We start from the raw sequence: 19,944 nt of genomic DNA on the forward strand, positions 1-19,944 counted from the left end.
TTTTGGGAAATGCACAATGTTTCTCTTTGGCAAGTGGATCCAATGTCATGTCTCCTAACAGAAATATTATGTGTTATCTGGTGTCTGAAGCTTTCTGCCTAGAAACATCAAATGTGAGGATGATTTGAATCCATGTGCAACCAATTAGTGCTTGCCAGCAGAAAAACAAAAGTTACATGGTAAAATAATCTCCAACCCGCAAAGTCCATAGATAATGTCCATTACACACAAACACAGAGGCTGCAGCAAGATCTGTGATTGACATAGACACAACACACCACATATTTCTGCTTTCATCCAGGGATATCTAGACAAAGTGTTGTGGAATTCGGGTGAAATTTAACCAAAAAATCACCTTCAAAGAGGTTTTGGGGAAAAGCACAATCTTTCTCTACAGCAAGTGGATCCAGTATCATGTTTACAAACAGAAATGTCCTATTTTCATGGGTTTCTGAAGCTTTTTGCCAGGAAAACTCGAATATGTGGAGGATTTGACTCCATGTGGAACCAATTAGGGTTTGTCAGCAGAAAACTAAAAGTTAGATTATAAAATTCACTCAAAACCTTATAGTCCATAGATGATGTCCAGAAAACACAAACAAATACAGAGGCTGTAGCAAGATTTTGGATTGAGATATCCACAACACACCAGGCATTTCTGCTTTCATCCATGCAAATCTAGACAAAGTGTTGTGGAACTCGGGTGAAATTTAACCAAAATATCACCTTCAAAGTGGTTTTGGAGAAAAATCAAATTATTTCCATTTGGCAAGTGGATCCAATGTCATGTTTAGACACATAAATATAATGTTTGCTTGAGTTTCTGAAGTTTTCTGCCTGGAAAACCCAAATGTGTGGAGGATTGACTACATGTGGAACCTACTAGTGTTTGACAGTAGAAAACAGACAGTTACATTAAAAAATTCATTCAAAACCTAAAGTTCGTAATAATGTCCAGAAAACACAAACAAACACAGAGGCTGTAGCAAGATCAGGATTGAGATAGCCACAATACACAAGATATTTCTGCTTTCCTCCAGGCATATCTGGAAAAAGTGGTGTGGAATTTGGAGAAATATAACAAACACCGTCAAAGTGGTTTTGTAGAAAAGCACAATTTTCTCTTCAGCTAGTGGATCTAATGTCATGTTTACAATCACAAGTATCATGTTTTCTCAGGTTTCTGAAGCTTTCTGCCAAGAAAACTCGAGTGTGTGGAGGATTTGACTGCATGTGGAACCAGTTAGTGTTTGCCAGTAGAAAACAAAATGTTACATGCTAAAATTCACTCAAAACCGTAAGTCCATAGATAATGTCCAGAAAACACAAACACAGAGCTGTAGCAAGACCTAGGATTCAGATAGCCACAACACCCCTGATATTTCTGCTTTCATCCAGGCAGATCTGGACAAAGTATTGTGGAATTGGGATGAAATTTAATCAAAAAATAACCATCAAAGTGGTTTTGGAGAAAAGCACAATTTTCTGTTCAGTAAGTGGATCCAATATCATGTTTGAAAACAGAAATATTGTTTTCTCGGGTTTCTGAAGCTTATTGCCTAGAAAACTCGAATGTGTGCAGGATTCGACACCACATGAAACCAATTAGTGCTTGCCAGCAAAAATCAAAAGTTACATTTCAAAATACATTTAAACCCCTAAAATTGGTGTATAATGTGCGGAAAACACAAGCAAATACAGAGGCTGTAGAAAGATCTGGGACTGAGATAGCCACAACATACCAGATATTTCTGCTTTTCTCCAGACATATCCAGACAAAGTGGTGTGCAATACAATAGAAATTTAACCTAAAAATCACTGTCAAAGTGGTTTTGGAGAAAAGTACAATCTTTCTGTTCAACAAGTGAATCCAATGTCATGTTTATAAACACAAATATCTTGTTTGTTCGGGTCTGAAGCTTTCTGCCAGGAAAACTCGAATGTGTGGAGGATTTGACTCCATGTGGAACCAATTAGATTTCCCGCTGAAAACAAAAAGTACATGCTAAAATGCATTCAAAACAGTAAAGTCCGCATTAATGTCCAGAAAACACAAACAAACACAGAGACTGTAGCAAAATCTGGGATTGAGATGGCCACAACACACCAGATATTTCTGCTTTCCTCCAGGCATATCCGGACAAAGTGGTTTGGAATTTGGGTGAAATTTAACCAAAAAATCACCGTCAAAGTGGTTTTGGAGAAAAGCACAATCTTTCTTTTCGGCAAGTGGATCCAATGTCATGTATATAAACGCAAATACCATGTTACTTTGGTTTCTGAAGCATTCTGCCAGGAAACTCGAATGTGTGCAGGATTTGACTCCATGTGGAACCAATTAGCATTTGCCTGTAGAAAGCAAAAAGTTACATGCTAAGATGTTTCAAAACCATCAAGTAAGTAGGTATTGTCCAGAAAACACAAACAAACACAGAGGGTGTAGTAAGATCTAGGATTGAGATAGCCACAACACACCAGATATTACTGCTTTCCTCCAGGCATATCCAGACAAAGTTTATGGATGTTGGGTGCAATTTTACCCAAAAATCACTGTCATAAAAGTGGTTTTGGAGAAAACCACAATCTTTCACTTTGGCAAGTGGATCCAATGTCATGTATATAAATGCAAAATCTTGTTTGCTCAGGTTTCTGAAGCTTTCTGCCAGGAAAATCTAATGTGTGGAGGATTTGACTCCATGTGCAACCAATTAGTGTTGCCGGTAGAAAACAAAAAGTTACATGCTAAAATGCTTTCCAAACCGTCAAGTCCCTAGATTTTGTCCAGAAAATACAAACAAACCAAGAGGCTGTAGCAAGAACTCGGACTGATATTGACACAATACAACAGATATTTCTGCTTTCCTCCAGACATATCCTTACCAAGTGGTGTTGAATACAGGTGAAATTTAACACAAAAATCATCGTCAAAGTGGTTTTGGAGAAAAGCACAATCTTTCTGTTCCTCAAGTGGATCCAATGTCTTGTTTACAAACACTAATATCATGTTTACTCGTGTTTCTGAAGCTTTCTGCCAGGAAAATTCAAAAAATCTAGAAGTTGACATCATGTGGAACCAATTAGCTTTTGCCGGTAGAAAACAAAAATGTTACATGCGAAAATGCATTCAAAACCGTAAAGTCTACAGATAATGTTCAGAAAACACAAACAAACCCAGAGGCTGTAGCAAGATCTGGGAATGAGATAGCCACAACACACTGGATATTTCTGCTTTCCTCCAGGCATATCCGGAAAAACTGGTTTGGATTTCGGGTGAAATTGAACCAAAAAAATCACAGTCAAATTGGTTTTGGAGAAAAGCACAGTTTTTCTCTTTGGAAGGTGGATCCAACATCAAGTTTATAAACACGAATATCGTGTTAGCTCGGGTTTCTGAAGCTTTCTGCCAGGAAAACACTAATGTGTTTAGGATTTGACTCCATGTGGAACCAATTAGCATTTGATGGTAGAACACAAAAAGTTACATGCTAAAATGTATTCAAAATCATAAAGTCCATAGATAATGTCCAGAAAACACAAACAAACATTGAGACTGTAGCAAGATCTGGGACTGAGAATCCCACAACTCAAAAGGTATTTCTGCTTTCCTCCAGGCATATCCGGACAAAGTGGTGTAGAATTCAAGTGAAATATAAACGAAAAATCACCATCAAAGTGGTTTTGGAGAAAAGCACAACCTTTCTTTCGGCATGTGGATCCAACGTCAAGTTTATAAACACAAATATCATGTTTGCTCAGGTTTCTGAAGCTTTCTGCCAGAAAAATTTGAATGTGTGGAGGATTTGACTCCATGGGAACCAATTTGCATTTGCCTGTAGAAAACAAAATGTTACATGCTAAAATGCATTCAAAACCATCAAGTCCATTGATAATTTCTAGAAAACTCCAGAAACACAGAAGCTGTAGCAAGATCTGGGATTGAGATAGCCACAACACACCAGATATTTCTGCTTTCCTCCAGGCATATCCGGACAAAGTGGAGTGGAATTCGGGTGAAATTTAACCAAGAAATCACCGTCAAAGTACTTTTGGAGGGGGGCAGAGCGAAGATGGCGGAATAGTGAGGGCGCACACTGATAATCTGGGAAAATTTAGTTTAATATAAGGGTAGTTACGGTATCCTCAGAAAAAGGACCAGCAAAATATTGCAGAGGAAACTCTTCTGGATCTAGTGGCTATGAATCGGAGGACCTACTGGGAGAGCAGGGTCGCCCATTGCACGGAAGCCAAACTGCAGGAGCTGCAGAGTCTGAGTGCCAGTGTGGGAAGGGGAGTCGATGTGACACAGACACCAGCAGGGAGAGGAGGGATGCCCAGGGCTCTGAGTCCACACATCGGTGCTGGAAGGGGAGGTGAGCTCAAAAACCTGAGACATTGGTGGGGAAACGGAGGTCAGAATCTAGAGGGGAGCCAGAAAGTGCACCAGACTCACTACTGGAGAGAAGGAAAAAAAAAGGTGGGGGGTTTCTCTCTCCAACAACCTTGCAAAGGTTGCAAGGCGTCAAGGCTTGCAAGAGTTTCCAAGAGTTTGCAAGAGACAAAGAGCAGGCCCCCTCCCTGGATTTACATAACAACAGGGGAGAGCTAAAGAACTGAGTCACTACAATTCAGTAGCCTAGGCAACCCAGTGGGAGTCCAGAGGAGAAACAGAGCCTGTACAGACTCTTTGGGTAGAAGGCAGAGATTGGAAGCTAAATACCATCAATTCTGCACAGCCAGACCATGTGGCATTACTTACCCCCTGAATAAATAAAATAAATAAATAAATAAATAAATAAATAAATAAATAAATAAATAAATAAATAGAGAGAGATTTACCACGCATAACCTGAGGGTGTCACATTTGCACACCAGTAACCCATAACCAAGCAGAGCTCTCAGGCCACACCCATCTCAAGCCTCCAAGGCTACTCCAACAGCAGGCAGTCCACTTAACACAGACATAGTATAAAATAAAAAAAATAAAAAAATGCACAGTGATGAAAGAATTAATTATGCCAAGCAACAAACACAGACATCGAGGGAACAAGATCAACAATGACACTATGATGCCTCCAAATAAACAAAACACCCCAAGCCAAGATTATGAAGATGATGAGATAGAAGAAATGCAAGATACGGATTTCAAAAAATTTATGATAAGAACATTTAGAAGTTTTCAAAAGCAAATCCTTGAACTACAGAAATCCTTATTGGACAGGGTTGAAAATCTCTCTCGTGAAAATGAAATTTTAAGGAAGAATCAAAATGAAATGCAGAAACTAGTAGAATAGGAAAGTGTGATAGTGAAGAGAAATCAAAATGAAATGAAAAGCTCAATAGATCAAATGACAAACACATTAGAAAGCCTTAAAAACAGAATGGGGGAAGCAGAAGAGAGAATATCGGACTTAGAAGATAGAGCACAGGAAAACATACAGTCAAACCAAGGAAAAGAAGAGGAAATTAGAAATCTAAAAAATATTGTTGGGAATCTACAGGATACTATTAAAAACACCAACATTGGAGTTCTAGGATTTCCTGAAGGCATGAAGAGAGTGAAAGGATTAGAAGGCCTTTTTAGTGAGATACTAGCAGAGAACTTTCCAGATTTGAAGAAGCACAGAGACATCCTAGTACAGGAAGCTCATAGAACCCCCAATAAACATGACCAAAAGAGATCCTCACCATGACACGTTGTAATTAAACTCACCACAGTGAAACATAAAGAAAAGATCCTAAAATGTGCAAGAGAGAAACATCAAATTACTTTCAGAGGATCTCCAATCAGACTCAGAGCAGACTTCTCATCAGAAACCCTACAAGCTAGGAGGGAATGGCGAAACACAGCACAGGTGCTAAGAGAGAAAAATTGCCAGCCCAGAATATTATATCCTGCTAAGCTCTCATTTGTGAATGAAGGTGAAATAAAGACCTTTCATAGCAAACAGAAATTGAAAGACTTTGTGGCCACTCGTCCGGCCCTGCAAAAGATACTTAAAGATGTGCTACACTCAGAAACACAGAAACACGGCCATCAATATGAAAGAAGGTAAAGGAAGAACACCTACCAGTAAAAGAGCATGGGAAGCTCAAAGCATATACTAGAAAATATCTCCGGGAAAATGTAAGGGCAAAGTCACTGCATATCAATAATCACATTAAACATTAATGGTCTGAATACTTCAGTTAAAAGACACCAATTGGCTGGTTGGCTCAAAGAACACAACCCTACTCTTTCTTGCCTACAAGAATCAAAGATGCATGCAGACTGAAAGTGAAAGGTTGGAAAAAGATATTCCATGCCAAGAGAAACCAAAAAAGCAGGTGTAGCCATATTAATATCAGACAAAATAAACTTTAATACAAAAACTGTTAAGAGAGACAAAGAGGGGCACTATATAATGATTAAGGGTTCAATTCAACAGGAAGATGTAACTATTATAAATGTATATGCTCCTAATTACAGGGCACCGGTCTATTTAAAAGATATGTTAAGGGACGTAAAGGGAAAAATAGATTCCAATACAATAGTACTGGGGGACTTCAATACTCCACTCTCAGAAACAGACAGATCATCCAGCCAGAAGGTCAACAAGGAAACAGCAGATTTAATTGACACTATTGCCCAAATGGATCTAACAGATATCTACAGAACTTTCAACCCTACATCTACAGACTTCACATTCTTCTCAGCAGCTCATGGAACCCTCTCTAGGATTGATCACATACTAGGCCATAAAGCAAGTCTCAGCAAATTCAAAAGAATTAGAATCATACCATGCAGCTTCTCAGACCACAGCGGAATGAAGCTGGAAATTAGCAACTCAGGAAATCTCAGAAAGTATGCAAACACATGGAGACTGAACAACATGCTCCTGAATGAACAATGGGTCATTCAAGAAATCAAAAGAGAAATCAAAAACTTTCTGGAAGTAAATGAAGATAACAACACAACATATCAAAACTTACGGGATACAGCAAAAGCAGTATTGAGAGGCATATTTATAGAATTAGGTGCCTATATCAAGAAATTGGAAAGGTACCAAATAAATGAGCTTTCAGCACATCTCAAAGACCTAGAAAATCTGCAGCAAAAGAAACCCAAATGTAGTAGGAGAAGAGAAATAATTAAAATCAGGGAAGAAATTAACAGGATTGAATCCAAAAAAAAAAAAAAAAACACTACAAAAAATCAGCAAAGCGAGAAGCTGGTTTTTTGAAAAAATAAACAAAATTGACACCCCATTGGCCCAACTAACTACAAAAAAGAAGAGAAAAGACCCAAATCAATAAAATCAGAGATGAAAAAGGAAACGTAACAACAGACACCACAGAAAAAAAAAGAATCATCAGAAATTACTGCAAGGACCTGTATGCCAGCAAACAGGAAAACCTATCAGAAATGGATAGATTCCTGGACACATGCAACCTACCTAAATTGAACCATGAAGACATAGAAAACCTAAACAGACCCATAACTGAAACAGAAATTGAAACACTAATAAAGGCCCTCCCAACAAAGAAAAGCCCAGGACCAGATGGATTCACTGCTGAATTCTACCAGACATTTAAAGAAGAACTAATCCCATTTCTTCTCAAACTATTCAGAACAATTGAAAAAGAGGGAATCCTCCCAAATTCTTTCTATGAAGCCAGCATCACCTTAATCCCTAAGCTAGAGAAAGGTGCAGCACTGAAAGAAAATTGTAGACCAATATCCCTGATGAACATAGACGCAAAAATCCTCAATAAAATTCTGGCCAATAGAGTGCAACAACACATCAGGAAAATCATCCACCCAGACCAAGTGGGATTTTTCCCTGGTATGCAGGGATGGTGCAACATTCACAAATCTATCAATGTGATTCACCACATTAACAGACTGCAAAAGAAAAACCATATGATTATCTCAATAGATGCAGAGAAAGCATTTGATAAAATACAACACCCTTTCATGATGAAAACTCTAAGCAAATTGGGTATAGAAGGAACATTCCTCAATATAATCAAAGCAATATATGAGAAAAACCCACGGCCAGCATCCTATTGAATGGGGAAAAGTTGGAAGCATTTCCACTGAGATCTGGTACCAGACAGGGATGCCCACTCTCACCACTGCTATTTAACATAGTTCTGGAAGTTCTACCCAGATCCATCAGACAAGAAAAAGAAATTAAAGGAATACAAATTGAGAAGTAAGAAGTCAAACTATCCCTCTTTGCAGATGATATGATTCTTTATTTAGGGGACCCAAAGAACTCTACTAAGAGACTACTGGAACTCTTAGAGGAGTTTGGCAAAGTGGCAGGATATAACATCAGTGCACAAAATCAACAGCCTTTGTATATACAAGCAATGCCACGGCTGAGAAAGAACTGCTAAGATCAATCCCATTCACAATAGCTACAAAAACAATCAAATACCTTGGAATAAACTTAACCAAGGACGTCAAAGTTCTCTACGATGAGAATTACAAAATCTTAAACAAAGAAATAGAAGAGGATACCAAGAAATGGAAAAATCTTCCATGCTCATGGATTGGAAGAATCAACATCATCAAAATGTCCATTCTCCCAAAAGCAATTTATAGATTCAATGCAATCCCAATCAAGATACCAAAGACATTCTTCTCAGATCTAGAAAAAATGATGCTGAAATTCATATGGAGGCAAAAGAGGCCTCGAATAGCTAAAGCAATCTTGTACAACAAAAACAAAACCAGAGGCATCTCAATACCAGATTTCAGGACATACTACAGGGCAGTTGTAATCAAAACAGCATGGTACTGGTACAGAAACAGATGGATAGACCAATGGAACAGAATTGAAACACCAGAAATCAACCCAAACATCTACAGCCAACTTATATTTGATCAAGGATCTAAAACCAATTCCTGGAGCAAGGACAGTCTATTCAATAAATGGTGCTGGGAAAACTGGATTTCCACGTGCAGAATCATGAAGCAAGACCCCTACCTTACACCTTACACAAAAATCCACTCAACATGGATTAAAGACCTAAATCTACGACCTGACACCATCAAGTTATTAGAGAACATTGGAGAAACCATTCAAGATATTGGCACAGGCAAAGAGTTTCTGGAAAAGACCCGGGAGGCACAGGCAGTCAAAGCCAAAATCAACTATTGGGATTGCATCAAATTGAGAAGTTTCTGTACTGCAAAAGAAACAGTCAGGAGAATGAAGAGACAACCGACAGAATGGGAAAAAATATTTGCAAACTATGTAACAGATAAAGGGTTAATAAACAGATTCTACAAAGAGATCAAGAAACTCCAAAAAAAAAAAACCCACTTAAGAGATGGGCAAAAGACCTCAATAGATATTTTTCAAAAGAGGAAATCGAAATGGCCAACAGACACATGAAAAAATGTTCAAGATCACTAGCAATCAGGAAAATGCAAATCAAAACCACAATGAGGTTTCACCTCACCCTGGTTAGAATGGCTCACATACAGAAATCCACCAACAACAGATGCTGGTGAGGATGTGGGGAAAAAGGGACACTAACCCACTGTTGGTGGGAATGCAAACTGGTCAAGCCACTATGGAAATCAGTCTGGAGATTCCTCAGAAACCTGAAGATAACCCTACCGTTCAACCCAGCCATCCCACTCCTTGGAATTTACCCAAAGGAATTTAAATTGACAAACAAAAAAACGGTCTGCACCCTAATGTTTATCACAGTACAATTCACTATAGCCAAGAACTGGAACCAACCTAAATGCCCATCAACGGTACACTGCATAAAGAAATTATGGGATATTTACTCTTTAGAATACTATACCGCAGTAAGAAACAACGAAATCCAGTCAGTTGCAACAAAATGGAGGAATCTGGAACACATCATGCTGAGTGAAGTAAGCCAGTCCCAAAGGGACAAATACCATATGTTCTCCCTGATCGGTGACAACTGACTGAACACCAAAAAGGAAACCTTTTGAAGTGAAATGGACACTATGACAAACGGTGACTTGATCAGCATAGCCCTGACTGTTAATGAACAACTTAATACATTATCCCTCTTAGTATTTTTTTGTCTGTTCTACTTAATATGGCTGGTTTAATTCTGTAATTAATACACAGTTATTCATAAGTGTTGTAAATTAATGGAATTGTGATCCCTGTTAAACATAAGAGTGGGAATAAGAGAGGGAAGAGATGTATAATTTGGGACATGCTCAAGCTGACTTGCCCCAAATGGCAGAGTTAGAAACATACCAGGGGATTCCAATACAATCCCATCAAGGTGGCATGTACCAATGCCATCTCACTATTCCAAGTGATCAATTTCAGTTCACAATTGATCATAAAAATGAAAGGACTAAGAGTCAAAGGGAGCACATAAACAAGTCTAGTACCTGCTAACAGTAACCGATAGAATAAATAAAGGGGAGAGTGATCCAACATGGGAAGCGAGATACTCAGCAGACTCATAGAATGGCAGATGTCCTAAATAGCACTCTGGCCTCAGAATCAGCCCTAAAGGCATTCACATCAGGTTGAAAAACCCATGAGAGTATTTCAGGCATGGAAAGCCAAGACACTCTGGAAAAAAAAAAAGACCTTAATGAAAGATCTCCTCTAGTGAGATCCCAGTGGAAAGAACAGGTCTTCAAAGAAGGAGGTACCTTTCTCTGAAGGGAGGAGAGAACCTCCACTTTGACTATGACCTTGTCTAAACAAGATAAGAGTCGGAGAACTCAGAGGGCTTCCATAGCCTTGGAAACTCATGACAAGAGCCTAGGGTGATTACTGATTCCATAAACAAGAGTGTCAATTTGTTAAGTCAACAACAGGAGTCACTGTGCATTTACTCCTCATGTAAGATCTCTGTCCTTAATGTGCTGTACATTGAGATTTAATGCTATTACGAGTACTCAAGTAGTATATTTCACTTTGTGTTTCTATGGGGTGCAAACTGTTGGAATCTTTACTTAATGCATACTAAACTGATCCTCTGTAAAAAAAAAAAAAAAAGAAATTATCAATTCCCAGCTTGACTCTCACTGGGATTAAACATGACAATAGGTCTGATATGATTTCATCATCATTTAAAAAATCATCTATTATTTTTCACTTTATGTTTCTGTGTGGGAGTCAACTGTTGAAATCTTACATAATGTATACTAAGCTGATTTTCTGTATATTAAGAGAATCAAAAATGAACCTTGATGTGAAATATAGGGGAGAGGAAGTGGGAAAAGGGAGGGTTGCAGGTCGGAGCGACGGTATGGGGGAGAAGCCATTGTAATCCATAAGTCATACTTTGGAAATTTATATTCATTAAATAAAAGTTAAAAAAATGTGATTTTGGAGAAAAGCACTATCTTTTTCTTCAGCAGGTGGATCCAATATCATGTTTACAAACACAAATATCATGTTTGCTTGGGTTTCTGAAGCTTTCTGCCAGGAAAACTCGAATGTGTGAAGGATTTGACTCCATGTGGAACCAAATAGCGTTTGCCAGTAGAAAACAAAATGGTACATGCAAAAATGTATTCAAAACCTTCAAGTTTGTAGATTTCGTCCAAAAAACACAAACAAACACAGAGGCTGTAGCAAGATCTCAGGTGAGATAGCCACAACACACCAAATATTTCTGCTTTCCTCCAGGCATATCCAAACAAACCGTCAAAGTGGTTTTTGAGAAAAGCACAATCTTTCTCTTCGGCGAGTGGATCCAAAGTCATGTTTATAAACACAAGTATCATGTTTGCTTGGGTTTCTGAAGCTTTCTGCCAGAAAAACTTGAATCTGTGGAGGATTTGACTCCATGTGGAACCATTAACGTTTGCAGTAGAAAACAAAAAGTTTCATGCAAAGATGCATTCAAAATCATAACGCCCATAGATAATGTCCAGAAAACACAAACAAACACAGAAGCCATAGCAAGATCTCGGATTGAGATAGCCACTACACAGCAGATATTTCTGCTTTCCTGCAGGCATATCCAGAGAAAGTGTTCTGGTATTTGGGTGAAATTTTACAAACTATCACCATCAATGTGGTTTTGGAGAAAAGCACAATCTTTCTGTTGGGCAAGTGGATCCAATGTCATGTTTATAAACACAAATATCATGTTTGCTGAGGTTTCTGAAGCTTTCTGACAGGAAAACTTGAATGTGTGGAGGATTTGACTCCATGTGGAACCAAGTAGCGTTTGCCGGTAAAAAAACAAAACAAAACAAAACAAAAAAGTTACATGCTAAAATGCATTCAAAACCGTAAAGTCCATAGATAATGTCCAGAAAACACAAACAAACACAGAGGCTGTAGCAAGATCTGGGACTGAGATAGCCACAACACACCAGATATTTCTGAGTTGCTCCAGGCATATCCGAACAAAGTGGTGTGGAATTCAGGGGAAATAAAACAAACTGTCACTGTCAATGTGGTTTTGGAGAAAAGCACAATCTTTCTGTAGTGCAAGTGGATCCAATGTCAATTTTATAAACACAAGTATCATGTTTGCTTGGGTTTCAGAAGCTTTCTGCCAGGAAAACTCGAATGAGTGGAGGATTTGATTCCATGTGGAAACATTAGTGTTTGCAATAGAAAACAAAAAGTTACATGCAAAGATGCATTCCAAACCATAAAGTCCATAGATAATGTCCAGAAAACACAAACCAACACAGAAGCCGTAGCAAGATCTCGGATTGAGATAGCCACTACACAGCAGATATTTCTGCTTTCCTCCAGGCATATCCGGACAAAGTGTTGTGGAATTCACGTGAAATTTAACCACGAAATCACCGTCAAAACGGTTTTGGGAGAAAGCACAAACTTCTGTTTGGCAAGTGGATCCAATGTCATGTTTAAAACAAAAATATCATGTTTGCTCAGGATTCTGAAGCTTTCTGCCTAGAAAAATTGAATGTGTGGTGGATTTGACTCCATGTGGAATGAATTAGCTTTTGCCTGTAGAAAACAAACAATTACATGCTAAAATCCGGACAAAGTGTTGTGGAATTCGGTTGAAATTAAATGAAAAAATCACCATCAAAATGGACTTGGAGAAAAGCACAATCTTTCTCTTCGGCAAGTGGATCCAATGTCATGTTTATAAACACATGTATCATGTTTGCTCAGGTTTCTGAAGCTTTCTGCCAGGAAAACTCGAATGTGTGGATGATTTGACTCCATGTGGATCCAATTAGCGATTGCTGGTAGAAAACAAAAAGGTACATGCTAAAATGCATTCAAATCCCTAAAGTCCATAGATAATGTCCAGAAAACACAAACAAACACAGAAGCCATAGCAAGATCTGGGATTGAGATAGCGACAACCCAGCAGATATTTCTGCTTTCCTCCAGGTATATCCAGACAAAGTGGTATGGAGTTCAGGGGAAATTTAACCTAAAAATCACCGTCGTGAAAATGGTTTTGGAGAAAAGCACAATCTTTCTGTTCGGCAAGTGGATCCAATGTCATGTTTAAAACACAAATATCATGTTTGCTCAGGATTCTGAAGCTTTCTGCCTAGAAAAATCGAATGTGTGGTGGATTTGACTCCATGTGGAAACAATTAGCGTTTGCTGGTAGAAAAAAAGTTCATGCAAAATGCACTCAAAACCGCAAAGTCCATAGATAATGTCTGCAAAACACAAATAAACACAGAGGCTCTAGCAAGATCTCGGATTGAGATAGCCACAATACACCAGATATTTCTGCTTTCCTCCAGGCATATCCGGAAAAAGTGTTGTGGAATTCACATGAAATTTATGCAAGAAATCACCGTCAAAGTGGTTTTGGAGGAAAGCACAATCTTTCTCTTCGGCAATTGGATCCAATGACATGTTTAAACACAAGTTTCTTGTTTGCTTGTGTTTCTGAAGCTTTCTGCCAGAAAAACTCGAATGTATCTAGGAGTTGACTCCATGTGGAACCATTAGCGTTTGCAGTAGAAAACAAAAAGTTACATGCAAAGATGCATTCAAAACCATAAAGTCCGTAGATTATGTCCAGAAAACACAAACCAACACAGAAGCTGTAGCAAGATCTCGAATTGAGATAGCCACTACACAGCAGATATTTCTGCTTTCCTCCAGGCATATCCCGAAATAGTGGTGTGGAATTCCGTTGAAATTAAATGAAAAAATCACCATCAAAGTGGTTTTTGGAGAAAAGCACAATATTTCTTGTCGGCAAGTGGATCCAATGTCATGTTTATAAACACAAATATCATGTTTGCTCAGGTTTCTCAAGCTTTCTGCCAGGAAACCTCGAATGTGTGGAGGATTTGACTTCATGTGGAAACAATTAGCGTTTGCAGTAGAAAAGAAAAAGTTACATGCTAAAACGCATTCAAAAGCTTAAAGTCCATAGATAACGTCCAGAAAACACAAACAAACACAGAACTGTAGCAAGATCGGGGATTAAAATAGCCACAACCCAGCAGATATTTCTGCTTTCCTCCAGGTATATCTGGACAAAGTGGTGTGGAATTCGGTTGTAATTAAATGAAAAAAAAAAACAATCAAAGTGGTTTTGGAGAAAAGCACAATCTTTCTTTTCGGCAAGTGGATCCAATGCCATATTTACAACAGAAATAGCATGTTTTCTCGGGATTCTGAATCGTTCTGCCAAGAAAACTCGAATGTGTGGAGGATTTGACTCCATGTGGATCCATTTAGCGTTTGCTGGCAGAAAACAAAAAGTTACATGCTAAAATGCATTCACACCCTAACGTGCATAGATAATGTCTAGAAAAAACATACGAATACAGAGGCTGTAGCAAGATCTGGGATTGAGATAGCCACAACACAGCAGATATTTCTGATTCCTCCAGGCATATCCGAACAAAGTGGTGTGGAATTCAGGGGAAATTTAACAAACAATAACCGTCAACCTGGTTATAGAGAAAAGCACAATCTTTCTCTTCGGCAAGTCGATCCAATGTCATATTTACAAACACAAATATCATGTTTGTTCAGGTTTATGAAGCTTTCTGGGAGGAAACTCGAATGTGTGGAGGATTTGACTCCATGTGGATCCAATTAGCGTTTGCCAGTAGAAAACAAAATTTACGGCCAACACCGCGGCTCACTACTCTATTCCTCTGCCTTGCGGCGCTGGCACACTGGGTTCTAGTCCCAGTCGGGGTGCCAGATTCTGTCCTGGTTGCCCCTCTTCCAGGCCAGCTCTCTGCTGTGGCCAGGGAGTGCTGTGGAGGATGGCCCAAGTACTTGAACCCTGCACCCCATGGGAGTCCAGCATAAGTACCTGGCTCCTGCCAATGGATCAGCGTGGTGCGCCGGCCGCAGTGCGACAGCCACAGTGCACTGGCCGCAGCGACCATTGGAGGGTGAACCAATGGCAAAGGAAGACCTTTCTCTCTGTCTCTCTTTCTCTCACTGTCCACTCTGCCTGTCAAAAAAAAAGTTACATTCTAAAATGCATTCAAAACCATAAGTCTGTAGATAATGTCCACAAAACACAAATAAACACAGAGGCTGTAGCAAGATCTGGGATTGAGATAGCCACAACACACCAAATATTTCTGCTTTCCTCCAGGCATATCTGGACAAAGTGGTGTGGAATTCAGGTGAAATGTAAACACAAAATCACCATCAAAGTGTTTTTTTTTTAACTTTTATTTAATGAATATAAATTTCCAAAGTACAGCATATTGATTACAATGTCTTCCCCGCCATAACGTCCTTCCAACCCGCAACCCTCCCCTTTCCCACTCCCTCTCCCCTTCCATTTACATCAAGATTCATTTTTGATTCTCTTTATATACAGAAGATAGTTTAGCATACATTATGTAAAGATTTCAACAGTTTTCTCCCACACAGAAACATAAAGTGAAAAATACTGTTTGAGTACTAGTTATAGCATTAGATCTCAATGTACAGCACACTAAGGACAAAGATCCTACATGAGGAGTAAGTGCACAGTGACTCCTGTTGTTGACTTAACAAATTGACACTCTTGTTTATGGCATCAGTAATCACCCTAGGCTCTTGTCATGAGTTGCCAAGGCTATAGAAGCCCCCTGAGTTCACTGACTCTGATCATTTTTAGACAAAGCCATGGTCAAAGTGGAAGTTCTCTCCTCCCTTCAGAGAAAGATGCCTCCTTCTTTGATGACCCATTCTTTCCACTGGGATCTCACTCGTGGAGATCTTTCATTTAGGTTTTTTTTTTCCCCCAGAGTGTCTTGGCTTTCCATGCCTGAAATACTCTCATGGGCATTTCAGCTGGATCCGCATGCCTTAAGCACTGATTATGAGGTCAGAGTGCTATTAGGACATTTGCCATTCTATGGGTCTGCTGTGTATCTCACTTCCCATGTTGGATCATTCTCTCCCTTTTTGATTCTATCAGCTAATATTTGCAGACACTATTCTTGTTTATGTGATCCCTTTGGCTCTTAGTCCTATCATTATGATCAATTGTGAACAGAAATTGATCACTGGGACTAGTGAGATGGCATTGGTACATGCCACTTTGATGGGATTGAATTCAAATCCCCTGGTATGTTTATAACTCTACTGTTTGAGGTAAGTCAGCTTGAGTATGTCCCGAATTGCACATCTCTTCCCTCTCTTATTCCCACTCTTATATTTAACAGTGATCACTTTTCAGTTAAGTTTCAACACTTGAGAATAACTGTGTATTTATTACAGTATTCGACCAAAAGTATTAAGTAGAACAAACAAAAAAAATACTAAAAGAGGGATAACATATTAAGCTGCTCATCAACAGTCAGGGTGAGGGCTGATCAAGTCACCATTTCTCATAGTGTTCACTTCACTTTAACAGGTTTCCTTTTTGGTGCTCAGTTAGTTGTCACCTATCAAGGAGAACAAGTGGTATTTGTCCCTTTGGGATTGGCTTATTTCACTCAACATAATGTTTTCCAAATTCCTAACAGGAATCACTTTTCAGTTAAAATTTAAACACCTAAGAACAATTGTGTGTTAATTACAGAGTTCAACCAATGGTACTAGAACAAAAAAAAATACTAAAATGGATAAAGGATTACATTGTACATCAACCGTCAGGACAAGAACTAATCAAGTCACTGTTTCTCATAGTGTCCATTTCACTTCAACAAGTTTCCCCTTTGAGCTCAGTTTGTTGTCACCAATCAGGGAGAACATATGATATTTGTCCCTTTGGGACTGGCTTAATTCACTCAGCATGATGTTTTCCAAATTCCTCCATCTTGTTGCAAATGACTGGGTTTTGTTGTTTTTGACTACTGTATAGTATTCTATAGAGTACATGTCCAATAATTTCTTTATCCAGTCTACTGTTGATGGGCATTTGGGTTAGGCAAGAAAAAGAAATTAAAGGGATACAAATTGGGAAGGAAGAATTCAAACTATCCCTCTTTGCAGATGATATGATTCTTTATTTAGAGGACCCAAGGAACTCTACTAAAAGACTATTGGAACTCATAGAAGAATTTGGCAAAGTAGCAAGTTATAAAATCAATGCAGAATAATCAACAGCCTTTGTACACACAGACAATACCATGGCTGAGGAAGAACTTCTAAGATCAATCCCATTCACAATAGCTACAAAAACAATCAAATACCTTGGAATAAACTTAACCAAGGATGTTAAAGATCTCTATGATGAAAATTACAAAACCTTAAAGAAAGATACGGAAGAGGATACCAAAAAATGGAAAAATCTTCCATGCTCATGGATTGGAAGAATGAACATCATCAAAATGTCCATTCTCCCAAAAGCAATTTATAGATTCAATGCAATACCAATCAAGATACCGAAGACCTTCCTCTCAGATATAGAAAGAATAATGCTGAAATTTATTTGGAGACACAGGAGCCTCGAATAGCTAAAGCAATCTTGTACAACAAAAACGAAGCTGGAGGCATCACAATACCAGATTTCAGGACATACTGCAGGGCAGTTGTAATCAAAACAGCATGGTACTGGTACAGAAACAGATGGATAGACCAATGGAATAGAATTGAAACACCAGAAATCAATCCAAATATCTACAGCCAATTCATATTTGCTCAAGGGTCCAAAATGAATCCCTGGAGTAAGGACAGTCTATTCAATAAATGGTGCTGGGAAAATTGGATTTCCACGTGCAGAATCATGAAGCAAGACCCCTACCTTTCACCTTACACAAAAATCCACTCAACATGGATTAAAGACTTAAATCTAAGACCTGACACCATCAAATTATTAGAGAGCATTGGAAAAACCCTGCAAGATATAGGTACCAGCAATGACTTCTTGGAAAACACCCCAGAAGCACAGGCAGTCAAGGCCAAAATTAACATTTGAGATTGCATCAAATTGAGAAGTTTCTGTACTGCAAAAGAAACAGTCAGGAAAGTGAAGAGACAACCGACAGAATGGGAAAATATATTTGCAAACTATGCAACTGATAAAAGGTTGATATCCAGATTCTACAAAGAAATCAAAAAACTCCACAAGATCAAAACAAACAACCCACTTAAGAGATGGGCCAAGGATCTCAAAAGACAGTTTTCAAAAGAGGAAATCCAAATGGCCAACAGACACATGAAAAAATGTTCAAGATCACTAGCAATCGGGGAAATGCAAATCAAAACCACAATGAGGTTCCACCTCACACCAGTTAGCATGGCTCACATTCAGAAATCTACCAACAACAGATGCTGGTGAGGATGTGGGGAAAAAGGGACACTAACCCACTGTTGGTGGGAATGCAAACTGGTTAAGCCACTATGGAAGTCAGTCTGGAGATTCCTCAGAAACCTGAATATAACCCTACCATTCAACCCAGCCATCCCACTCCTTGGAATTTACCCAAAGGAAATGAGATTGGCAAAGAAAAAAGCAGTCTGCACATTAATGTTTATTGCAGCTCAATTCACAATAGCTAAGACCAGGAAGCAACCCAAATGCTCATCAAAGTGCTTTTGGAGAAAAGTACAATCTTTTTCTTCGGAAACTGGATAGATGTCATTTTTATAAAAACAAATATCATGTTTGCTCAGGTTTCTGAAGCTGCTACCAGGAAAACTCGAATGTGTGGAGGATTTGACTTCATGTGCAAACAATTAGCGATTGCCCATAGAAAAAAAAAAGTTACATGCTAAAATTATTTCAAAACCATAAAGTCCGTAGATAAAGTCCAGAAAACACAAGCAAACACAGAGGCTCTAGCAAGATCACGGATTTAGATAGCCACAACACACGAGATATTTCTATTTCCTCCAGACATATCCCGACTAAGTGGTGTGGAATTCGGGTGAAATTTTAGAAACTATCACCGTGAAAGTGGTTTTGGAGAAAAGCAAAATCTTTCTGTTTGGAAAGTGGATCCAATGTCATATTTACAAACACAAATATCATGTTTGCTAAGGTTTCTGAATCTTTCTGCCAGGAAAAATCAAATGTGTGGAGGATTTCACTCCATGTGGAAACAATTAGCATTTGCTGGTAGAAAACAAAAAGTTACATGCTAAAATGCATTCAAAACGATAAAGTCCATAGATAATGTCGAGAAAACACAAATAACCACAGAAAATGTAGTAAGATCTGGGATTGAGATAGCCACAACACACCAAATATTTCTGCTTTCCTGCAGGCATATCCAAAAAAATTGGTGTGGAGTTTGGGTTAAATTTAACCACAAAATCTCTGTCAATTTGTTTTGGAGTAAAGCACAATCTTTCTGTCCAGCAAGTCAATCCAATGTCATGTTTATAAACACAAATATCATCTTTGCCAGGAAAAATTGAATCTGTGGAGGATTTGACTCCATGTGCAACCAATTAGCTTTTGCCAGTATAAGAATGAAAGTTACATGCTAAAATGCATTGAAAACCATAAAGTCCATTGATAATGTCCAGAAAACACAAACAAACAAGGAGGCTGTAGCAAGAAGGCGGATTGAGACAGCCACAGCACACCAGATATTTCTGAGTTCCTCCAGGCATATCC

This window comes from Oryctolagus cuniculus, chromosome Y (assembly GCF_051225735.1).
Source record: "Oryctolagus cuniculus isolate XC-2025 breed Fujian yellow rabbit chromosome Y, ASM5122573v1, whole genome shotgun sequence".
Lineage (NCBI taxonomy): Eukaryota > Metazoa > Chordata > Mammalia > Lagomorpha > Leporidae > Oryctolagus > Oryctolagus cuniculus.